This window comes from Notolepis coatsorum (assembly GCF_963971535.1).
Source record: "Notolepis coatsorum genome assembly, chromosome: 1".
NCBI classification, from domain to species: domain Eukaryota; kingdom Metazoa; phylum Chordata; class Actinopteri; order Aulopiformes; family Paralepididae; genus Notolepis; species Notolepis coatsorum.
Window position 1 is genome coordinate 198,684,931 of NC_140165.1, and position 9,793 is coordinate 198,694,723.

The window sequence follows — 9,793 nt, forward strand, 5'->3', positions numbered from 1 at the left end:
GCACGTTATGCGACGCTCTACAGCTCTTTCGCTGACTTCCTCGCAGAACAGCTGTTTCCGTATATTTATAATATTGGAAATGCCGCGCTGTGAGCGCTGTGAAGCACCTCTGTATTAAATGCCGACAGCACCTCTGTATTAAATGCCGACTCATCAATCAATCAATAACAACAGTGTAGTGACTACATTATTGGTTACGTGTTCTCCTCTGAATGTGTTGTGTAGTGGGAGGGAACGAATGATCTGGCGCCGCAGCCAGAGGGGACATCTATTGCGGTTGCACTCGCTGTTATTCATTCATTGATTCATGTGCTCTTGTGTTCTTGTTGGCTTTGTATAATAAACAAGCATTACGTTACCTCCGTTCATTCCTCTTTCCTCCGGCACTACACTGGTGACCCCGACGCAGATTTTTGTTACCGAATTGTGTACAATAATCAGCGAACGAACATTCTTTCAAAATGTCCGGACGAGGGAGACGTTCAGGCCATCGGCAGCCATCAGCATCCCTCGTCAGGGAAGCGCATGGTGCGCGCGTGCCCACGCTCAGGCTACCTGAGTTCTGGGAGTCGACTCCGGCTGCATGGTTTGCTATCGTGGAGGCAAACTTCAACAAGAGCAACGTACATGTCAGCTTGTGACTGCAACTTGTTCCTGTTTGCGGACGACTCAGCCCTGCTGGTCTCTGACAAGAACAAGTTACAGGTTGAAAAAACCCTCAGCTCGGAACTAGGCAAAATCTGCATATGGCTCGCCGACAACAAACTATCATTACACATGGGCAAAACAGAGTCCATTCTCTTCGGTTCAAATAACAAACTCAGCAAGACCGACGGCTTCTCAGTTACAGTGGGTGACAATATTGTCACAAGGAAAGATGAACATACCTACCTGGGTTCCATCCTAGAGGCTAATCTTTCCTGTGACAAAATGGCATCCAATGTAATAAAAAAAGTCAATCAACAAACTCGATTCTTGTACCGGATCTCCTCCCTGGTAAACAAGAATACCCTGAAGACTCTGGCAGGAGCACTCATTCAAGGGTACTACGACTATGCTTGCACCTCATGGTACCAAAGCACCTCAAAGGCACTAAAAACCAAATTACAAACATCTCAAAACAAACTAGTCACTACTGCTTGACCTCACTCCTAGAACCCACCTCACCCCTGCACACTTTGCCAACCTAGGATGGCTTAGAGTAGACGACAGAGTACAGCAACTTGCAATGGGCCTGGTCTACAAGATACACTACACGACCAAGGTACCCATGTACATGTCAAAATACTTCCCAAAGGTCAGTGAATACCACGATCACAACACCAGAGGGAGCTCCACAAATCATGTAAAACCCAGATTCGGCTCAAACAAGGGACTAAACACGTTTTGCAATTATGCCACAACAATGTGGAACGCCCTACCCAAAGCTGTAAAGGAATGTGAATCACTACCCACCTTCAAAAACACTCTCAAAGAACACCTACGGGAGACTGCAATTCAAAACTGGCCCCTACAAATGTCCTAACCCAGTTGTACAATAAAGACCAAGCATGGCTTTGTCAGTATTCCAATGTACCCCCCCCCCCCCCCCCCCACACCTCCAATGTACAGCCCCACCCAACCCCACCCCACCTACCCAACCTCCTCCAATGTACAGTTTCTATGTCAAATGTAGGTCAGTATTCCAATGTACAGTGTCCCCCCCCCTACCCAACCCCCCCCCCCCCCCCACCTCCAATGTACAGCCCCACCCCACCTACCCAACCTCCCCCAATGCACAGTTTATATGTCAAAAGTATATACACTCTTTTTCTGGATTTTTTTAGTATCACAAACGGTACTGTATTTGAAAATCTGGTATGTCATAAATGTATAGATGTAGCAGTACTGTCTATCTGTATGTCGTGTGTGTCATATGATGAATTGAAAATGGAGGACCCTGATGGAAACAAGACGGAAGTCTTTCTCAGGTCTGCATCCTCTTAACAATTGTATGTATTGAGCTGTACTGTACTGTACCCATTCTGCAATCTGTTAATAAACTTTTCAATCAATCAATCAATCAATCACACGACCGGTACAACCACACGGTGGCAGTGTTGGGCAGCTCCACCGCAGCTAGAGTGGTAGGGTTTTTGTCTGATCCCCCGGTGACAAACAAATATGAGCGCCTCAAGACCCTACTGCTAGACACTTTTGAACTGTCCGCTGCAGAGAGGGTGCGCCGCCTATTTGCTATGTCGGAATTGGGAGACGAGAGACCTTCTGCGCGCATGGAGAGGATGCTGAATTTGCTGGGGGCCGAAGACCCCATGATCCTCTTTACGGAGCTGTTCATGCGCACGCTGCCGGCACAAGTGAGGATGGCACTGGCCAACACCGACATCGTGGCCCCCCGCGCCCTGGCCAGGGAGGCGGACCGTTTTGTTTTGGCCATGCCTCAGCGGTCCACTGACCTGCTCGCTCCCGCGACCGCCCCGCCACCGGACCGTCGCAGGAGAGCGAGGGAGGACTCCAGACCTTCTGGCCAGCACGGTAACGCAGCGGGCCATTGCTTCTTCCATGCCACGTTTGGCGCCAAGGCCAGACGGTGCTGCTCGCCCTGCACCTTCGGACCTACGGGAAACGGCGGGGCCGGCGCTCAGTAGTGGCCCTGAGCGCTGGCATCACCAACAGGCTGCTCTTCATCCGAGACACCGCCTCTGGTCGCAGTTTCCTTTGTGACACGGGTGCCCAGTGGAGCATCATTCCGGCAGAGAGGTCGGATGTGGCAAGGGAGGAGCGCAGTCCGCAGTTGGCGGGTGCGGACGGCACGCCCATCCGCTCTTATGGCACAAGGGCGGTGGACGTGTGCTTCGGAGGACAATGTTTTTCGTGGGATTTTGTCGTGGCGGCTGTCACATTCCCCCTCCTTGGCGCGGATTTTCTGTGCGCCCACAACCTGCTAGTGGACGTGGGGAACAAGCGCCTGGTCAACTCACAGACTTTTGCTTCCTTTGCATGTACGCAGGGGGAGGCCGTTTACGGCGGGTGGTCCAATACACTCGCTGAAAGTGACCAGTACCTTCGGCTACTCGCTGAGTTCCCCGACCTGGGCAAGCCCACGTTTTCCGCGCCCACGGTGAAACACGGGGTGGAGCACCACATTGAGACCAGTGGGCCTCCCCTCTACGCCAGGGCCAGACGCCTCAACCCGGAGAAGCTGGCCATCGCCAAGGCAAAGTTTGCGCACATGGAGCAGGTGGGCATCGTTCGGCGCTCGAACAGCCCCTGGGCGTCTCCCCTGCACATCGTCCCTAAGTCAGACGGTGGGTGGCGCCCGTGTGGGGACTACCGCCGCCTCAACGACGCGTCCAAGCCTGACCGCTACCCGGTCCCGCATGTCCAGGACTTTGCGGCGAACCTGGCAGGCAATCGCTTCTTCTCAAAAGTGGACCTGGTACGGGGGTACCATCAGGTACCGGTGCACCCCGAGAATGTCCCCAAGACGGCCGTCGTCACGCCCTTTGGGCTTTTCGAGTTCCTGAGAATGCCGTTCGGCCTGAAGAACGCGGCGCAGACCTTCCAACGCCTCATGCACTCGGTGCTCCGGGACCTGCCATTCCTCTTCGTCTACTTGGACGACATCCTCGTAGCGAGCGCCACAGAGGAAGAGCACCTGTCCCACCTCTGAACCCTGTTCTCACGGCTCAGCCAGCATGGGCTGATCGTCAACCCGGCGAAGTGTGAGTTCGGGCGGCGCGCCATCGACTTCCTCGGGCACCGGGTCTCCGCGGAGGGGGTGACCCCCCTCCCCTCGAAGGTGGAAGCGGTCGCCGCATTTCCGCGCCCCCGCACAGTCAGCGAGCTCAAGGGGTTCATCGGGATGGTGACCTTTTTATTATCGCTTCCTCCGCCACATCGCTCACATCCTGCGGCCTCTGTACGACGCCCAGAAGGGCAAGACGCTGAAGCAGCCGGTGGACTGGACGGCGGGGCAGGTCAAGGCTTTTCAAGACACCAAGGAGGCCCTGGCCCACGCGGCCATGTTGGCCCACCCCTCGCCCTCTGCGCCCACCGCTCTCACCACAGACGCCTCTGACTTTGCTGTGGGAGCGGTGTACGAGCAGTGGGTTGGAGACGCCTGGCAGCCGCTTGCCTTCTTCAGCCGCCAGCTGTCGCCCAGGGAACAGAGGTACAGCACGTTCGACAGGGAGCTCCTCGGGCTGTGGCTTGCTGTCAGGCACTTCCGTTTCTTGCTGGAGGGACGCAAGTTTACGGCCTACGCTGACCATAAGCCGCTCACGCACGCCATGTCCAAGGCGGCAGAGCCGTGGTCCGACCGCCAGCAGCGCCAGCTCGCCTACGTGTCCGAGTTCACCACGGACATCCAGCACGTTGCTGGGAAGTCCAACCAGGTGGCAGATTGTCTCTCCAGGGTGGTGGTCGGTGCGGTGCAGCTGGGTTTGGACTACGTCAGCATGGCTGCGGACCAGGCCGCCGATCCTGCCGTCCAAGCGCTCAAGTCGTCGGACACTGGACTGCGCCAGGAGGAGGTAGTGTTCGGTGACGCGGGGGTTACACTCTTGTGCGACGTCTCCATGGGTCAGCCGCGGCCGGTAGTCCCCGCCAACTGGAGACGCCCTGCCTTCGAGGCCATACACGGTTTGTCTCACCCTGGCAGGAAGCCGTCCTCGCGACTGGTGTCGGAGAAGTTTGTGTGGCAAGGGCTCAAGAGGGATGTGAGAGCCTGGGTCGACACGTGCACCGCCTGCCAGCGCGCCAAGGTGCATCGGCACATCAAGGCCCCCCTGGAACAGTTCTCTGTGCCCGAGCGGAGGTTCGACCATGTCAACGTGGACCTGGTAGGACCGCTGCCGCCCTTGCACGGATACAACTACCTTTTCACCATGGTGGACAGGACGACTCGCTGGCCGGAGGCGGTCCCGCTCTCCTCAACGACGGCCCCCGACCTGGCCCGGGCGTTCATCGCGGTGTGGGTCTCCCGCTACGGCACCCCGGCTGATCTCTCCTCTGACCGTGGCTCACAGTTCACTTCGGAACTGTGGGCGGCGGTGGCGGAGAGTCTGGGGGTCAAGCTCCACCGTACGACCGCCTACCATCCGCAGGCAAATGGGCTCTGCGAGCGTTTTCATCGCTCCATGAAGGCCGCCCTTCGAGCCAGCCTCACGGACGGCGACTGGCTGGACAAGCTCCCGTGGGTCATGCTGGGGCTCAGGACGGCGCCAAAGGAGGACCTCCAGTCGTCGTCGTCCGAGCTGGTTTTTGGACAGCCGCTAAGGGTCCCCGGTGACTTTATTCCCAGGTCGACAGAGCCCTGGTCTGCCGCTGCTCAGCACGCCTCGCTGCTGGACAGCGCCAGGACTTTTGTCCCGGTCCCGACTACGCAGCATGGGGTCCCTACGTCGAGGATGCCCCCGGAGCTGCACTCGGCGAGGTTCGTGTTCATCCGTCACGATGGCCACAGGACTCCACTACGCCCTCCTTACGACGGACCCTTCCGCGTCATCGAGGCCAGGGCCAAGAACTTTGTGGTCGACGTGGGGGGTAGGCCTGAGTGTGTGTCCGTGGATCGCCTCAAGCCGGCACACTTGGACCTTGAACTGCCCCTGGACTTGGCCCTGCCGCCGCGCAGAGGCCGGCCCCCGGTCCTACCTCCCCTGCCACGCCGGGGCCATTCCCCCCTGCGACCCCTCAGACCCCCCGCCGCTCGTGAGCGTCTGGTCACTGACCCCCATCCTGCTCGGCAGGAGGATGTGTCAGACGCTGTCACACCCCCTCCCGCACCTCCTGACTTTACCAACAGTCGTAGGGGCCGGGCCATACGCCCTCCTCACCGTGAGGATTTTGTATATTGAGGTGAACACTGGGGGGGCTGGTGTAGTGACTACATTATTGGTTACGTGTTCTCCTCTGAATGTGTTGTGTAGTGGGAGGGAACGAACCTTGGAAAGGGCAGTCGCCGCCCAGCTTCATCAACATCTGTCCAACCATGAGCTCTACGAACCCCTTCAGTCAGCCTACCGAGCACATCACAGCACAGAGACCGCCCTCATCAAGATCACTAATGACCTCCTCCTTGCTGCAGACTCCGGACACATCAGCCTCCTCATCCTTCTCGACCTCTCCGCGGCGTTCGACACAATATCCCACTCAGTCCTCCTCAAATGCCTCTCCGACAACCTAGGCATCACCGGTACAGCTCTGTCATGGTTTCATTCATATCTCACTAATAGATCTCAGTTTGTCAGCGTCAGCGGCTCATCCTCCCCCCCCGGCCCCAGTCAACCACGGTGTCCCCCAGGGCTCTGTGCTGGGTCCCCTACTATTCACCATTTACATGCTCCCCCTCGGTCAGATTATACGTCACCACGGACTCGACTTCCACTGTTATGCTGATGATACTCAGCTCTACATCAGCACCTCACCATCCTCCCAGATCCCCCCACAGTCTGTAGTCAACTGCCTCCACGCTATAAAAACCTGAATGGCAACCAAATTACTTAAACTCAACAGCAAAAAGACAGAGCTCATGGTTGTGGCCCCCAAGGCACTGCTCGGGAAGGTTGGAGATCTCCTCCTCCACGTTGACGGCTGTTCCATCTCCCCGTCTCTCGAAGTCCGTAACCTGGGCGTCACCCTTGACTCCACACTTTCATTTCACTCCCACATCAAATCTGTCACCAAGTCTGCCTTCTACCACCTCAGGAACATCTCCCGTCTCCGACCCTCACTCTCAGACTCTGTGGCGGAGACCCTGATCCACTCATGTGTCACCTCCCGGTTGGACTATTGTAATGGAGTCCTGTTCGGGGTACCCAGCAAAGCCCTGGACAGGCTCCAGTATGTCCAGAACTCAGCTGCCAGGGTTCTCACTCACACCAAGCCCTGGCAGCACATCACCCCCACCCTCATCCATCTCCACTGGCTTCCAGTCAGGTTCCGCATCACCTTCAAACTCCTGCTCCTCACCTACAAATCCCTCCATGCCCTCGCCCCCCGGTACCTGTCTGATCTCCTCCACCAGTACACTCCATCCCGGAACCTACGATCCTCTGATCTAGGTCTCCTCTCCATCCCTCGCACCAGGTTACGGACTTTTGGGGACAGAGCCTTCAGCGTGGCGTCCCCTACCCTCTGGAACTCTCTCCCCCCCGAAATCCGCAACGCCCCAACCCTGGACACCTTCAAATCCGCTCTAAAAACACACCTCTTCACCAAGGCTTTCCCCATCAGTTAGTTTTAGATTAAATTAGGTCCATTATCCCCTACTTTCCCTCATCCCCTCTTCCCCCTCCCCCCCTACTTTCCTTGCCCTATTTTTTGTCCTGATTGTAAAGCGACCTTGGGTTCTATGAAAGGCGCTATATAAATTTGATTTATTATTATTATTATTATTATTATCTGGCGCCGCAGCCAGAGGGGACATCTATTGCGGTTGCACTCGCTGTTATTCATTCATTGATTCATGTGCTCTTGTGTTCTTGTTGGCTTTGTATAATAAACAAGCATTACGTTACCTCCGTTCATTCCTCTTTCCTCCGGCACTACAACATTAACGATAACGTTAACGTTAGCATTAGGCTAACGCCAAGCTGTAATGTTACCAGTCTCGCGTCAATCTGCTAACGTTAGCATTAGGTAATAACCGGTTTAAAATGGATGGTGATTACCTCACGTTGTGTCTATTCTGCTAGCATTAACGTTACTAGTACAAACAATCAAACCAAAACATTGACATCTAACTTATCTTTAGATATTTACTCAACCTCTAATGTCTAACTATGAATGAACACAACACTCTAACTTAACATCTTTAACTAATAAAGTACTCAACCTCTACTGTCTTTAACTATGAACAAACACAACACTCTAACTTACCATCTTTAGATAATAAAGTACTCAACCTCTACTGTCTTTAACTATGAACAAACACAACACTAACTTACCATCTTTAGATAATAAAGTACTCAACCTCTACTGTCTTTAACTATGAACAAACACAACACTCTTACCATCTTTAGATAATAAAGTACTCAACCTCTACTGTCTTTAACTATGAACAAACACAACACTCTAACTTACCATCTTTAGATAATAAAGTACTCAACCTCTACTGTCTTTAACTATGAACAAACACAACACTCTATGTTCTGGGCTTATGGTTTGTCCAGCAAGGCAATCACTGGACTGAACCTCTGCTGCAGCTTATGGCTGCTTGTATCGGGTCTATGGCAGGGTCGTAGCACATGTTAAGAGGGGGAGATCGTCTCAAGTTAAAGTCTTCTCGTGGTATGCTTTCACAGGGAGATCCTGATATAGAACTGAGTGTGCTTAGGGCTCAGACCCATGCTCTTACAGTAGGACTGAGCGTACTTGGGGCTCAGACCCATGCTCTTACAGTAGGACGGAGTGTATTTGGGGCTCAGAGTGACCCATGCTCTTACAGTAGGACTGAGTGTACTTAGGGCTCAGAGTGACCCAAGGGCGGGCCATACTTTTTTTTTTTTGGAAAATCAATCGAGTGGGGTGTCTAAAATATGTGTTTTTTTGTGGGGAATTCAAATATGGGATTATTTTTCTAATCGGATAACTCCTACCTACATTGTTTTGGATTTCAAAATGGCCGATTTGACCATTTTTCACCCCTTGGAATTTTCCATGTATGGCCAAGGGGTGAAAAATGGTAAAATCGGCCATTTTGAAATCCAAAATGATGTAGGTTAGAGTTATCCTATCCCAAAAATGAACTCATATTTGAATTCCCCATTAAGAAACACATCATTTAGACACCTTGCATGTTAGGATTTCCTTCAGATTCATGTTGGCATCCATGTATGGCCAAGGGGTGAAAAATGGTCAAATCGGCCATTTTGAAATCCAAAACAATGTAGGTAGAAGTTATCCGATTAGAAAAATAATCCCATATTTGAATTCCCCACAAAAAAACACGTATTTTAGACACCCCACTCGATTGATTTTCCAAAAAAAAAAAAAGTATGGCCCGCCCGTCTGACCCATGCTCTTACAGTAGAACTGAGTGTACTTAGGGCTCAGAGTGACCCATGCTCTTACAGTAGGACGGAGTGTACTTAGGGCTCAGAGTGACCCATGCTCTTACAGTAGGACGGAGTGTACTTGGGGCTCAGACCCATGCTCTTACAGTAGGACTGAGTGTACTTGGGGCTCAGAGTGACCCATGCTCTTACAGTAGGACGGAGTGTACTTGGGGCTCAGACCCATGCTCTTACAGTAGGACGGAGTGTACTTGGGGCTCAGACCCATGCTCTTACAGTAGGACTGAGTGTACTTGGGGCTCAGAGTGATCCATGCTCTTACAGTAGGACGGAGTGTACTTGGGGCTCAGACCCATGCTCTTACAGTAGGACATAGTGTACTTGGGGCTCAGACCCATGCTCTTACAGTAGGACTGAGTGTACTTAGGGCTCAGACCCATGCTCTTACAGTAGGACTGAGTGTACTTGGGGCTCAGAGTGACCCATGCTCTTACAGTAGGACTGAGGGTACTTGTCTACACTCTACTCGGTTGTGTACTTTATTATCTAAAGATGGTAAGTTAGAGTGTTGTGTTTGTTCATAGTTAAAGACAGTAGAGGTTGAGTACTTTATTATCTAAAGATGGTAAGTTAGTGTTGTGTTTGTTCATAGTTAAAGACAGTAGAGGTTGAGTACTTTATTATCTAAAGATGGTAAGTTAGAGTGTTGTGTTTGTTCATAGTTAAAGACAGTAGAGGTCGAGTACTTTATTATCTAAAGATGGTAAGTTATAGTG